This window comes from Mesoplodon bidens (assembly GCF_964165515.1).
Source record: "Mesoplodon bidens genome assembly, chromosome: 7".
NCBI classification, from domain to species: Eukaryota; Metazoa; Chordata; class Mammalia; order Artiodactyla; family Ziphiidae; genus Mesoplodon; species Mesoplodon bidens.
Genome location: NC_138164.1, coordinates 39,675,498 through 39,691,226, shown reverse-complemented (window position 1 = coordinate 39,691,226; position 15,729 = coordinate 39,675,498). Strand labels below are relative to the sequence as shown.

The 15,729-nt window shown below is 39.1% G+C and overlaps 1 pseudogene across 1 annotated transcript in view; it reads right to left on the bottom strand.

Moving 5' to 3' along the window:
* LOC308620767 (centrosomal protein of 78 kDa-like) overlaps nucleotides 1–15,729 on the bottom strand; it is a 418,103-nt pseudogene that overhangs the window by 16,526 nt on the left and 385,848 nt on the right. The window contains exons 4-11 of the transcript in view: nucleotides 14,584–14,656; nucleotides 13,425–13,534; nucleotides 11,023–11,197; nucleotides 8,919–9,032; nucleotides 6,856–6,919; nucleotides 3,845–3,923; nucleotides 3,385–3,740; nucleotides 1,147–1,355 (exon numbers count right to left, since the gene is read on the bottom strand). The product of the transcript in view is annotated as a centrosomal protein of 78 kDa-like (transcript). The remainder of the gene's footprint in view (nucleotides 1–1,146; nucleotides 1,356–3,384; nucleotides 3,741–3,844; nucleotides 3,924–6,855; nucleotides 6,920–8,918; nucleotides 9,033–11,022; nucleotides 11,198–13,424; nucleotides 13,535–14,583; nucleotides 14,657–15,729) is intronic.

Here is a 15,729-nt window from a genome sequence, read left to right as displayed (position 1 = left end):
CATCACCAGTTAAACCCAGTTAATACAACTATTTAGTAGTATGAACAGTATCCATACAGAATTGTGTATAAAAATAAATAAGCTCAAAACAAGGACCTGGAGGGCTCTGCTACGGAGAAAACAGAACAGAATTCAGCCTACTGGCTTGGTAATCACTCTCTGAACTGCTGAGAGGCCCCTTCAGCTCCTATGTTCAGGATGGTTGAGATTTCAGTCTCACTTCTTTAAATGGTGATATTAATCGTTCTCTAATTTACCCCCCTGTGTGAGGAGGATGGACCTGCGATTAAGTGTCTCAGGAAGAAGACAGGAGACCACAGAGCTGTGAAACTCAAGTGCAAACACTGGGGATTCAACACTATAGTTTATGCAACAGCAATTCACATTACCATTTGCAAAAAAGTAGTCGGTTGTCCAGTGGGGATTAGAAACATCCATTTAACATGAGCAACTGAACAGATATTTTACACAGGAACTACTTCAAGTACTATTTAAAATCAATTCTCTTTGTTTTCTTAAGCAATTGTTAATCCCCAATTTCCTGATTACTACCAAGTAAGTCACCTGAAGATCATCTAGAGCCATCTATTTCACTTAGCAAGCCTAAAGCTATAATTCAACCATTTTATTTACTGTTCTGTGACAAAAATTACTATGAACAGCTATCCCCTGGATAAGAAATCAGCTAATGCTAGTTTGACTCACTAAATCTGATTTACTGAGTTAATAAGCCAGTTGATTTAGAATAGGTCTAATGCACATTTTTCATCCATTCTGCATTAAACTATTTCCCATGCCTAAAATGTCTTTTTTCCCATTCATACGTATCCAAATTCCTACTTCTGTGCTGTAGGGCTTCGCTCAACTACACCTGCCTTTAATCAAACTTCTCTCACATGCACAATTGGTGATCATTTTAGTCTCCTCAAGACTCCCACGGAGTTACCTCTGTTGTGACACTTGAGAAACAACTTGAAACTCCCAATTACTTTTAATTTTTCTTCCTTAGAGGGCTCATTAGGCAGAAGCCATGTGTGAGTTACCTTTTTTCCTCTACACAAAGCACCAGAGACCACCCACATAATACAAGTTCCAAAATAAAGAACTCTAAATGACTGAAAAAGACAGGGAATGCAAACAGGTTACCTGTTGCTTTTTGCACTTTCTGCAGGACACAATGGCCGGAAACCAGACACTCCAGGTGGTAGCGCTTCAGGAGGGTAACATTCTTGACCAGCAGAGTGTTTCCTTCCATTACTTACAGGCTTCTTTGTGGCCAAGACTACGTTTGACAAAGCATGAAAAGAAGGAATCAAGATGCACCAAAGGTCTACAGAGCAAATGTCACACGTGCACACGTCGAAAGGAATCAAAAAGGCACTTGACAACGATGCCAAGCCCATTAAAAAGAGGATCGGTTTTGTACAAAGGTTTTCCATAAGCCAGCATTTTTAAAAAACATAAGTTCTCTACAGTAACAAGTTATTTTAACTAAAACAAAAGTATTGAGATGTGCAGAAATGCAAAAATAAAAGTTTAAAAAAAATCCCAAAGTATGATACATTTTATGTATCATGCAGAAACACTCAAGTTTCCTGAATCTTAGAACACCTTTGGCATTTCTGAATCTCAAGGACACAGAAACACAGATACACCCATGACTTCTGCCAAACAGAATCTTCAGAAGTAGACCAAAAGTTAAATTTAAGATGAATTTTTCTATGTAAAAACAATACAAGTTATAAGGCTGCAAGTTGCTGGGGGGTAGGTGAGTCAATTTTACCCTCCTATAAGCCTGTCAACCTTCACTGCTCCTTTGATTTCATATAGAAAACGCACAAAAAAACAAATGAAACCCACTGGATGAAAGAGTGAAATGTGGAGACTTACCCTATATTTCAGTAGTAAAGAGGCAAGTATCTTTATAGGAAACATTTGGTTGCAAAAACTAGACCTACGTGTTAATATTTTACTTAGAACAAGCCATATATTAAAATTCACATTTAAATATTTAATTTGAATTTACTGAAAACAAACATCATAGGTTAAAATGGTTATATTTATCCTTCAAAGCTACTATATTTTATGTTATTTTATTTATTTATTTTAATAGATCTTGATTGGAGTATAATTGCTTCACAATTCTGTGTTAGTTTCTGTTACACAACAAAGCGAATCAGCCATATGCATACACATGTCCCCATATCCCACCCTCTTGAGCCTCCCTCCCACCCTCCCTATCCCACCCCTCTAGGTCATCGCAAAGCACCAAGCTGATCTCCCTGTGCTATGCTGCTGCTTTCTACTATATTTTAGCAGCATTAGGATGCAGGGTAAAATGGAGTGTATTCGGTAATATAGGACAAATATTTCATAGAGTGTAGCTTATTGATAATCACCACACGATCCTCTGTGATTTACATGCCTCTTAAAAATATATAGGAGGGCTTCCCTGGTGGCGCAGTGGTTGAGAGTCCACCTGCCGATGCAGGGGACACGGGTTCGTGCCCCGGTCCGGGAAGATCCCACATGCTGCGGAGCGACTGGGCCCGTGAGCCATGGCCGCTGAGCCTGTGCTCCGCAACGGGAGAGGCCACAAAAGTGAGAGGCCCGCGTACCACACACGCACACACACACACAAATATATATATATATATATATGTATTAAAATTTTTTAAAATTACACTTTTCTTGTTAGGAGATTAAAAAATTTCTAATAAAAGTTCCCATCTTTTATTAGGCATACATAAGTACAATATAAATGTGACACAATTCACACCATTATTTCACCCCTATACTCCCCTGGATCTAGGTATATACCCAGATACTGATTTGGCTTACCTCTATGTCTCCAAATAACTGAGGCAAATACAAAAAAAAAAGCCCAAGAAATAAAATTACTCTTAAAAGAGCTCAATGAGCTTGTATACTGCAGTTACATTTCCACTTTGTTTAATCATGCTAACTAAAAAAAAATGTTTAACTGTTCTCATTCCATGATGCCCTATTATTCTGTACTAATTTTACAGAATTCCAAATATGTTGTACATATACATGTTTTATTTATATACCCTTCCATTTCTAATATCATAGCAAAAGTCAATGTAGCTATTTTAAGATTGCTTTACATAGGATATAAATTTTTAATAATAATATCTAATTAGTGTGATATCACAAATCTTAACTTCTTTGAATGTACTATTTGATTATTAAAATATCACTCTCTTTAGCGGAGGGGGTAGCGGAGGCGCGCGGGAGAATCCATGTCCTTCTTAGAACCGTTTCCTCTAAATACTTTTAAACCAACAGCTCTTGGCGAAAGTCTTCATCCCTTTAAGGCTAAGTTCTCGCGAGACGACAAGACGCCGGATAGCTTAATCGCACGTTGTGCCTGCGCGCGCTGGGGCAGCTCGCACTTCCGCCCGAGGCGTGTTGCGACTCACAGCAGCTGCCGGTCTCGCGTGGTGACGCAGCTGTTTTTTCTCGGCTAGGTCTGCTGTAACGGACGGAGGCCGCCTGAGCTGCGGAGTTGCAGAATCTGGCGTTCGGAGCTGCGGTTCTTGGCGAGATTTCGCGTTGCCCGTCCTCAGCCGTTTCACCGATAATCAGCGGATCGCTTTGCCAAGTGCCGGGAAGAACAAAGGAATTCGGAAGGAGACTCTCGGCTCCCGGCCGCCTTTCTCTGAGTGGCTTCGTTTCCCGCTCGCGCCTGTCCGGAGAAACTGGACTTATAACCGTCACTGGATTGTAAGTACCCGAGGCGAAGAGAGCTCACTACGCCCCGCTTTTTGCGTATCTTTGTTCCGGGAGAGTTTGTGGATTGGGAGTATCTGCTGAGCCTTACTTTCTGTGCCGAAAATCATTCCGTAGGAGCCGCCATTTGCTTTCCCTGCGTTGTCCTGCAGCGGCAGGACAACCTCTATCTAGAGGTTGGAACTTGGCATTGCAGCTAACAGATTTAAATGGACCTGAGTAAGGCAATGCGTCATTAACGACTGGTATTGTCACAGCATATTTAGAAAGACTTGGAACTTAATTCCGAATAGACGCTTAGTTGCTCTTCTACCTAGAACTCTTTGTAATTAAAGACGTCAATTTATAAAGAACTGGTCTTTCTGTTGAAATAGCTGAAATTTTTTAGTGCAACCAGTGGTTATTAGAGAAAAACTGAGTCACAAAGAAGTAAAGATGAGTAAGAGCAAAGATGATGCTCCTCACGAAGTAGAGAGCCAGTTTATCTTACGCCTACCTCCGGAGTATGCCTCTACTGTGAGGCGGGCGATACAGTCTGGTCATGTCAACCTGAAGGACAGACTGACAATTGAGTTACACCCTGATGGGCGTCATGGAATTGTCAGAGTGGACCAGGTCCCATTGGCGTCAAAATTGGTAGATCTGCCATGTGTTATGGAAAGTTTGAAAACTATTGATAAAAAAACCTTTTACAAGACAGCTGATATCTCTCAGATGCTTGTCTGTACAGCTGATGGTGATCTCTATCCTCCTGTTGAGGAACCAGTTGCCACTGCTGATCCCAAAGCAAGCAAGAAAAAGGATAAGGACAAAGAGAAAAAGTTTATATGGAACCATGGAATTACTCTGCCTCTAAAAAATGTCAGAAAGAGAAGGTTCCGTAAGACAGCAAAGAAGAAATATATTGAGTCTCCAGATGTGGAAAAAGAAGTAAAGCGGTTGCTGAGCACAGATGCTGAAGCTGTCAGTACCCGTTGGGAAATAATTGCTGAAGATGAAACAAAAGAAGCAGAAAGTCAAGGCCTTGATATCTCTTCCCCAGGAATGTCTGGCCACAGGCAGGGCCATGACTCATTAGAACATGATGAGCTTCGGGAGATATTCAATGACCTCAGCAGCAGCAGTGAAGATGAAGATGAGACACAGCATCAAGATGAAGAAGATATAAACATCATTGACACTGAGGAAGATCTGGAAAGGCAGCTACAGCACAAGCTAAATGAGTCAGATGAACACCACCAAGAAAACGAGGGAACTAATCAGCTGGTTATGGGAATTCAGAAACAGATTGATAACATGAAAGGCAAGCTCCAAGAGACCCAGGACAGGGCAAAGCGACAGGAGGATCTCATCATGAAAGTGGAGAACCTGGCTCTCAAGAACAGATTTCAGGCTGTGCTGGATGAACTGAAACAAAAGGAAGACCGAGAAAAGGAGCAGCTCAGCTCTTTGCAAGAAGAGCTAGAATCACTCCTAGAGAAGTGAGGAGAGTTTTGATACTTAATTTCATTCCTGACAGTGGTCAGCCTTGAAAGAAAAACTTTGTTTTCATCACCTGGACTAGACAGTAAAACTTTGCAGTAGTTCCCAGTTTCCTCCACTGCCTTCTATTGGATTTGTTTTATAATTGTGAATTTCTATCTCATTTGTTTTTTGGAACCACTTCGGTGGGTGTTTGTCCTGTAGTAAGTAGGAATGTATAGACAGATAAATGTAGGGAAGTTGTAGGATTAGTGGAGTGAACAGTTCAGTTTGGTAATTAATCACAGCTTCACTGCAGGACTTTGCTGCTGTTTCTCCGTTTACCAGAAGCTGCCATTGCTACTCTGTGATGCCATCTGAGATAAATTAGTAGATTCTAGTTTGGTGGCAGTGAAGTTTGTTTACATACGTTTTCCCATGCTGTAGCTATTTTCCCAGTTATTCAAAGCAGTTTTCCACATTTTGCATTGCAAATCATTTCATAAAGTTGTTTTAACAATAAATAAAAGCAAGTAATTTTCACCTTAAAAAAAATAAAATATCACTCTTGAAATAACAATTGGCAGACGATCATAAGCTTTTTTTTGACTTCATAAACACTCTTAACAACTTATTTAATACACTATTGTCCAAGCAAGTTGATTAATAGAGAATCAAAAACATACAACTTGAAGTAGAAAAAAAAAAAGCTGTATTTATGAAGATGTTTACAATAGTTTATTTGAGGTTATTTCCAATTTTTCACCAATTTAAAAAATTGACCTACTCAATGAAACCATGTGAATGCAATGTTAAAAAGTATAACTATGAATCACAGAATTTAAATTTAGTATGAAAAGATAAGAATGGCAAATTATATTGAAGCTATGTGGAATTATGTTTATAGACAGCAGGAAGAGAAAATTAAAATGTAAATATTGCTTGATAGGATAATGGGATTAGAGGTGGTCTTTTAAATTTTTCATTTTTATGCTAATACCTTTATAAAACCCAAAAATCTTCAAACAACACATTTTTTAAAAATTGTGGTAAACGACACAAAACAGAAAATTTATAATTTTAACCATTTTAAAGTGGACCGTTCATTGTTACGAAGTCAACAAATTTTTAAAACTTTCAGAGGGCACCTGAATAAAAGATGTGTTGTCCACTGGTGATTTTAATGTATCTGGTATATAACTAAAGTCACCACAAAACCCTTTCTGGGAAATTGGCAGATCATAAACATAAAAAATTTATTTTGCTTTTTATTAAACCTTATTGTTTTGCTGTTTCAATATTCAAATTTACTCACAAGAAAGAGTCAGTTTCATATTAGATTTGGTTTCACAAATGCTGCTCCTGCTATTCATTCTTATCACCAAAAAAAAAAAAAGACTATTTGTGACTAACGATAATATGTTACAGAAAATAAAAAGTTAAAAGGTTTTCAATCTGCATATCTGGGAACCTAAATTAAAGCATCACACAACATTTTCAAAAACAGAAAAGCCATTTGATTTGACTAAAATCTTAGTTTTAAGATGGCAGAAAGTACCTTGATAATTTTCTTTTAAGAAAGAAAGAAAACCAAGCCATTAAAGAGAAATTCTTCCAAGAGAACTGAAACATGCTATATACCTCTGACTTGGCACTCCTTCTATCTGGAGAACTTGTTTGGTAACTGTTTTCATCACAGAATGATCTAAAGTAAAATGAATTGCAATTAGAGTAATTATTTTCCAATGAGTGGCTATTTCCATTTAAAACCAAAAGCCAACTAATTATTGCTTTTCCCAGACATTTAAATATGAAATCTACATTATATAATTATACACTTATTTCCCCCTTTGTGTATTCTAATTTCTTCCTCAGAAACCTAAGATGCCATCTTGCAGACTGCCCACAGTGGCTACTATTTTGGCAGCAGCAAAGGTCAACTTGAAACATTTTGCATCTGAAGTGGCTTTGGATACCTTTGGATACAAAGTACAGTCTGAGCACCGTCCAGACGCTTAGATACCTAAAGAGCATCTAAGATATCAAACCAGGGCATCCAAGATAACAAACCAAGTCCTGATATTCCCTCAAAAGCTGCTCCTCCCATCAGCTCCCTTCTTCTAAGTGATACTACCCAGTTGCACACATAATCATCAACGACTTGTCTCCTTGTTACTATTTCCTTCATACCTCACATCTATCTGCAGGTCTTGAGAGCTACACCCTCAAAACACAACCTGAATTCAACCACTTTTCATTTGCTGCAAACTTCCAACCTAACCTAGGCCATAAACATCTCTTATTTGGAGCACTGTGATAGTCTCCTAACTGGTCTCCCTGTTCCTCTTCTTTTTTTTTTTTTTTTTTTTTTTTTTTTTGCTGTACACGGGCCTCTCACTGTTGTGGCCTCTCTCGTTGCGGAGCACAGGCTCCGGACGCGCAGTCTCAGCGGCCATGGCTCATGGGCCCAGTCGCTCCGCGGCATGTGGGATCTTCCTGGACCGGGGCACGAACCCGCGTCCCCTGCATCGGCAGGTGGATTCTCAACCACTGCGGCACCAGGGAAGCCCCCTGTTCCTCTTCTTTATCCTCCCAAGTCCCTTCTCTATACCAGGTCACCTTATTCAGATACGATTTGGATCATGCCTTTTTCCAGTTCAAACCCCTCTACTCATTTAGAATAATCCACATCTTTACTCTGGCCTTCAAGACTTTACAAGAGCAGACCCCTGGCTAGCTCCTTGACCTCATGTCATACCACACTCTTCTTCACTCAGTACTCTGCCCAGATTGGCCTCCTTGCTTTTCCTTAAATACTCCACCCACCTACATGCCTACATACTCATTGCCTCCTTGTCCTGGAATGTGCTTACTCCACATCTTCCATGGCTTGCTCCTCTCTTCATTCAGGTCTCCGTTCAAATGCCACTTCTCCAGTGAAGCTGTCCCCTAACAAACCTATCCAATGGAGTCGTACCTGCTCTCCCTCACTCTCCTTACATTAAGATAGTTTTGCACTTCCTACTCTCTAAAATTATATGACTTATCTGTTTACTCATTTCTATCTGATGTCCTTCACTAGAATGTAAGTTCCATGAGGGCAAGACTTTTGTCTGTCTGGTTCACTGCTTTATCCCTAGTCCCTAAACCCGTCTCTGGCACACAGAAGATGATTACAAAATTACTTGTGAATCTGACAAATGAATAAAGTACTCCTGGCAAGAATTCAGAGGCTGCACAGGAAAGAAAGAATGCTCTTGGTGGAAGCAGGCTTAGTATCTAGGTTCACCTCTATTCAGAGTAGAGATAAGAAAAATTGACAAGTATAATTCACTTTAGTTAGTACAGTAGCTGCTAAAAACATAAGGGAAGTGCAACACTAGAAAAGTACAGTTGAAGCTTGAACAACATGGGTTTGAACCTCGCGGGTCCACTGACACACGCATAGTTTTCAATACATATGTACTATCGTCCTACATGATCCAAGGTTGGTTGAATCCACAGATGTGGAACCACTGACTATAAACTTATACCCAGATCTTGAACTGTGTAGGGGTCGACACCCCTAACCCCACGTTGTTCACGGGCCAACTGTATATGATGAGGAAAGTTAAACACATTAAGTTTTAAAAAACTGTCAATACCTGAACAAATTGTTTTTGTTTTGCTATGTGTTCATCAATTTAAAAAAAGTGACCACATACCAACAAGCAGATTTTTTCTTATATCCAGAACGAGCAGAGTTCTGTTGGTTTCAGGGGGCTTTAGTAAAGCCTTTGCTCCTTCACTGGTGAGGCCGCACTGCTGCAGGTCAAGTGCTTTCGATGAAAGACAAACGTCACTTGCTAACTCTACAGATTTAACATATAGACAACTCTCATTTTCTCACGTGTGGAAGAGTCCTGCACAAGACAAGTCATGGCAGGTTTGTAATTTTGGGTATGGAAAAAAACAGAGACATATACGCACACACATAATGCATAATCCAATTTAAAAACCTCTTCTTGGATGTGCAGTGATAACCCTGGCTTTAGTACCAATAAATCAGACAACATATTTTACAATTACAAAACTGAAGAATAACTGTATATAACCTATGAGCAAAAAGCATCACAAAATGAATCTCAGTTCATAATTAGCAAGGGCGGCAGGGGCATGTAAACCTCAAGCAAAACCTGGTGGAGCTCAGAAATGCACTGCATTCTTTTGATCATGATCTTCAGCTCCAAATCACACTTGAAACTAGTTCAAAGGGGAAAACAAAATAGAAGAAATGTAATAACTGTTAGTTTTAGAGGAAAAAAAGACAAGTCTAAGAGGATACAAATAATAAAAACTTTCAACAATGTGTGAATAGAGAATACATACTAAAAACCTATCATGAAAGTATGATGGTCAAGAACCCTCGCAGTAAAAGGTCAGACAAAAACCAGAAAAACTGATCATGAATTCTAGTAGTTCTGGGGCTGAACAACCTACTCATTTAAACCAAAGGGATCATCACTAAAGCACAGGGATTAAAAAATATTACATGAAAGGAAACTATGATGAGTCTTTTGTTTAAGTGTTGTGTGGACCATCACATTAAAATAACTGGAGTCTTTCAACACCCCCATGACACACAGAAATAGCAAGTCAGACATACGGATCTGACAGGATATGATACAACCCTTACAAACTCTCACTACAGAAGAATGGACACAGGGTATAATTAACCAAATAGCCAAATTAATACAAACAGCCAGTAAACCTCACCAGTCAATCAAATGAATACAAAATAAAACAAAATGTGGTTATTGTCCTATCAGATGAAGCCAAGATTCTGTAAGAAAAGCCTTTAAATAATGTCTATACACTTTGGATCCAACAACTCTCTTTCTAAGAATTTAACCAAAAGAAATAGTCAGAGATATAGGTAAGGATATATATCAGAGTACTATTTGTAACTGAAAAACTGGACAAAGCTTATATACAAGAATGGATAAGCTATGTGCACTGTGGCATATTCATATAATGGAATACTGAACAATCACAAAAAATGATGTAGGAGATGCAAATTTACTGACTTGCTAAAATGCTCATACTGAATTAATTGAAAAAAGTTATAAAATTTGGAGTAATCCCACTTGCATAGAAAATGGAGAGGTACTCATTTTTGTAGTTTCACATTTTTTTACAAGTGCTACAGGCCAGTGTTTGTGAGAGGCAGGCTTCCCATCTACTGTTGGGGTGGACTACAAATTGGCATAGCCTTTCTGGGTGGTAATTTGGCCATGTGTATCAAATGTCTTAAAAATAGGTCACACTTAGTCATTCCACTTGTAGTACCTTATTCTACAGAAGTAATCCCGATGGACACAGAGATGTATATACAACGTATTCACATTGTTTCTGACAGGGAAAAGCAAACTGTCTAAATAGAATTGCAAAGAATTGATTAAACTATGGGACATCAATACGACGCAATACTACATGATACATCTTTAAGTGAAAAAAGCAGGAATGTGAAATAGCAAGTATACTACAATTCTATTTTTGTAATCCCTAAGTGTACATATATATTTGTAGAAGAAAAAAAGACTGAAAGTATATACGCCAAAATGAACAGTGATTATATCTGGGTATTAAAATTATAGGTTCTCTTGTAACTCTGTATTTTCTGTAAAGGATATATGCAACTCTTAGAGAAAGTTGAAAAGCAAAATAAAAGCTATCAGTAAAATGAGGCTTTAAAACATCCTATCACAATAGTATCATGCCAAAAGCTAAGCATATTAAAAATTCAATATTTTCAATTTTAGAATTTCCCTCTAAGCCATAAATCCTCACTAAGAGATTCTGCCAAAGCACTTGCACCCAGGTCACCAATGAGCGGGTTGCAGTTCAGAGTGATGCGCCTCAAACCAGCCATGCAGTCAAGATCACGTCTCCTGGAATGAAGACTCTCAGCCCAGGTTTCTTCATGCCTTCTGGTAGTCTGATACTTCAAAGATTTAATGGGATGAAATTAAGATGCTTGAATAAGGAAACAGGGTGTGCCTCAGTATGGCTTCTTATGTCAGAGATTTACACACACACGCAGATCAAGCATATATGCCAGGAGCATCAACCTGAGAACTTCAACAGTCACTTCTGGTTTACGAGTCCAGTGAGTGACCCAGATTCTGCTCGGTCAGTGATTAGATTCTAGCCACTGCATTTCCTGTTTCTGAACACTTATGTAAAGTTGGACAACTCAATTACAGTCTATGAATTATTTTCCTTATCTTCTAAGTCAGGGAATTGGTTCTAAATTCTATCTTTGCTGAGGCCCTATATTTCATCATCCTGTCCTCCAATGGCCTCCAAACACCTGACTGGGCAAATCATAAGAAAACTTTTTAATATGCATCTTATTTATTAACAAATTATATACACAAAGTTCCATACATATAATTTATGTACATGATAAACTACACAGATTTTTAAAAATAATACAAAGGTAAAAATGTTCTAATATTTTCTTTTCCTAACTCCTAAGGCATTATTTTATTTTACTTTTTTTTTATAAAGATTTATTTATTTATTTGCTTGTTTGTTTGTTTGGCTGTGCCGGGTCTTTAGTTGCAGCATGCCGGATCTTTTAGTTGTGGCATGTGGGCTCTTAGTTATGGCAGGCACGTGGGATCTAGTTCCTTGAGCAGGGATCGAACCCAAGCCCCCTACATTGGGAGCACATAGTGTTAACTGCTGGACCGCCAGGGAAGTCTCAAGCATTATTTAAAAAACTATATTTACAAAATGTATCTCACATGCTACCTAGGGTGTGCACACAAGCTTTAGAGGCCTGGACTATGCAGAGCCAGTTTGATGTGCCTTGGGAAAATAATGGTTTGACATTTAAGCAAAAGTACTGTCTTGAAGATATTCAATTCTTTATATTCATAAAGTAAATTTTGGTAACAGGGAACACTGACTGTCAATGAAAAAAGTCTTATTACATTTCTGAAAAAGTAAAAGACTCAAAGTGCCTTTGTTACTCTATAAGGAAAATCATTAGTGTCATTTTTCTATTAACAATAACTTATTAAAGCTCCAAGCAGAAACAACAGCAATCACTTACACAGAGCTTAGTATGTGCCAGGCACTATTTATACAAATAAGTGCATTTAAACCTCATAATGAGGCATAGAGGTTAAGTGATTTGCCCATGGTCACTAGCTATGAAATGGGAGAAAGGGAATTTGAACCTAGGCCATTTGGCTTCCGCACCCAAGTTCCTGTTTTCTACCTCAGGGGTCAATGGACTTGCCCTGTATAGGCTCAAAGAAGTTTTCAATTTTTAAAATCTAAATTTAAACATTTCCAGATTTGTGGGCTATACAGTTTCTGTTGCAACTACTCGGCCCCACTGGTGTAGGGTGAAAGGAGCCATAACTACCACGTAAACAATGGGTGCGACTATGTTCCAGAAAAACTTCCTTTACAAAGCCAGGCGACGGGCTGGATCTGGCCCACCAGCCAGAGTTTACCTATCCCTGATCTGAACCATCAAACTATTAAAAAGCCTTCATGTCAAATTATTAACTAACTTTAGGCCTAAATACAGTCATTATAACCACTGTAAAGTTGTTAAGGCATTATTTCAAAAACTGTATTTACAAATTGCTGATGTACTGACTTTTATTAGTTTAAAAACTACAACAGCTAATAAACACTTGATTCATTTAAGTCTTGAAGACTAGAATGGCATAGTTTCTTCACAGTATTACAATAAATGTTTTCAGTAAAAAAATACATAAAAGTATTATTACGTATTATATATTAAATCTCTTATTTCTAAAATTAAGTGGACTATCTTTCCTAAATGGTAGAATCCCAAACTGAAAACTGGTCATATTCTTTCAGCAAAATGAAAGCTGTGCTCACATGTATCAAAAGGCAAAAATTAGGGCTTCCCTGGTGGCGCAGTGGTTGAGAGTCCGCCTGCCAATGCAGGGGACATGGGTTCATGCCCCGGTCCGGGAAGATCCCACATGCCACGGAGCGGCTAGGTCCGTGAGCTATGGCCGCTGAGCCTGCGCGTCCAGAGCCTGTGCTCCGCAACGGGAGAGGCCACAACAGTACCACACACACACACAAAAAAAGACAAAAATTAACTGCCCTCTGTATCAATATATTAATGTGTTTCAATCACATATGTTTTCATGAAAGTTTAAACATAAAATCACCTTTAAGATCTAGGCCATGTGATCTGCTCCATGCCATGTCAGAATACACCCCGTGACGTTTACTTAACTTGTCTTAAGTGTGATAGAATTCTTTATACCTTGACAAATAACTAAAAGGAAAAAAAAAAACCCACACACACAAAAGATGAAGAGCCTATACATTTGTCAATCTTGACTTATTTGCTTTTCTTGAGTCAGTTGGAGGTTTATAGCCACATTCTCAAAATCATTAACTACAATCTTCCCAAACAGGTAATTGACGAACAGATGCATTCTAAAACTTGTCAATAACAAAGTGCTATTCCACTTTACAGCAACAGTTTAATTCTATTTAGATACTAAAACTGAATACACTGAATACTGCAAACTTTATTCCCAACCACTCAGCAAAGTACTACATACCTTTTCAGATATAGGAAAAAAAAGAAAAAAAAAAAGCATACGATTCTTCCTATTTTCATTTCCAAAGATACATCCCAATCTTAATGATCAATCAGCGATTTAAACGTCAACTGTAAACCCAGTATACTGCTGCTATGCAGTGTACTAGAGCAATAGAAGAGAGAGGACCTCAAACCCTCTGTTCCCTCAAATTCAAAGGCAGGCTTCCTGACCCCTCCAGACCACTACTGGACACAGGGAAGGCACACTAATGTTTCAGGACCCCAACCAACAGTCACCTGCTTTGTGATTACTTCCATGACACACCCTCACCAACACCAGAGTTTGCTGCTCCTACGGGACGTTACATGTATTTACTATTTTAACACATACCACAGTGCATCATAATTATGATTGCAGATAGATGTTCTAACAATTGAAAGAGAATGATGACTTTTTTGCTCTTTACATCTTGCTATTTCCCTTCCCATAATATTTCTTGAAGCTAAACCATAAAATATAGACAAACACAAAAAACAGAAAATATACAAAACGTGTGCTTTGCACCTTAACACAAACTTAAGTAAAATTAGTTCTGACAGTATCCAGCATGACAAACTTCCATGGTACAAATGAGAATGGACCAAGGTTTGAGCAGGTACAGGAGACAATCCAGGCATGAACAACACCAAGGAAAGGTAGACAGGAAGTAACATGGTGTGTAGGAAATCACGAGACCAGTCTGATGGGAAGAGACTTAAACAAGACTGAAACTCACTTCCTAAACCTCCATCTCCAACTGGACAATTCGCAGGACACAGGTGCACCAAAGTGGCCAATTTATTCAATCCCTTTAATATGGAGGAAGAGTTTAAAATTTTACTGGTTTAATTTGCCCCCAAAGCAACTCTCAACAGTTATGGCCTCTGTCGTCGGAGCTTTGTATGAAATTAAGTCAAAGTGTGGAGCTCCTTTGCCTTTTTTTTTTTCTCCTTAAAAAAGAAAAGAAACAATTGTTCCGAGTAAAAACAAACATATTCCGAAGCATGTGTACATTGAAAAGTAAAGAAACTTTATTAACAACTTCATAAAAACTGACTTAAAATTTTAAAAAGAAAAAAACATGTTTCAAAGTCCTTCCGACTGGAGTCGTGTCTCATCGTGTCCTTTCTTTACAGAAATAGTCGTATTAGGACACATATGCACAAGGATTAACACCATGACACACTGTACACGGCGGGCCCCGGCGAGCTCACCAGGCGTCGTCTGAGTCCAGGTCTCTGGGGAGGATCCACTCCACGGATGAGCCCAGCAGAGTCTGAAGCTCGTTCGTGAACTCCACCACATCTAAGAGCTCCTTACTTTCCGGATTAAAGGACTCCAGGTCTTTGGGGCAAGAGAATAAGAGACTTGCTGACACTTGCCGGTAGAACTCGGCCTCCGCGATGGTGACAATTTCCACATTTGGAAAATTGCAGCGGAATATGCAGGAGGACATTTGCAGTTTCTTGAGCAGGTCTGAGAGCAACAGCCAGTTACGAGGCCTACACCAGAGAAAGGACAGTGGTTTGAGTTTCCGGCAAAATTAGAGGCGCTCCCAACTATAAACTACCCGTCTCCTGGCGGTGAAAGGGCCTGCTACTTCCACTTTGATTACCCCACCCCCACCCCACTTCTCACTGTCCTTAGAAGATCTACTACTTTTTTTTTTTTTTAATTTTATTTATTTATTTATTTTTGGCTGCATTGGGCCTGTTGCTGTGCACGGGCTTTCTCTAGTTGTGGCTCGCGGGCTCTAGAGTGCAGGCTCATTAGCTGTGGCGCACGGGCTTAGTTGCTCCGTGGCATGTGGGATCTTCCCGGACCAGGGCTCGAACCTGTGTCCCCTGAAATGGCAGGCGGATTCTTAACCACTGTGCCACCA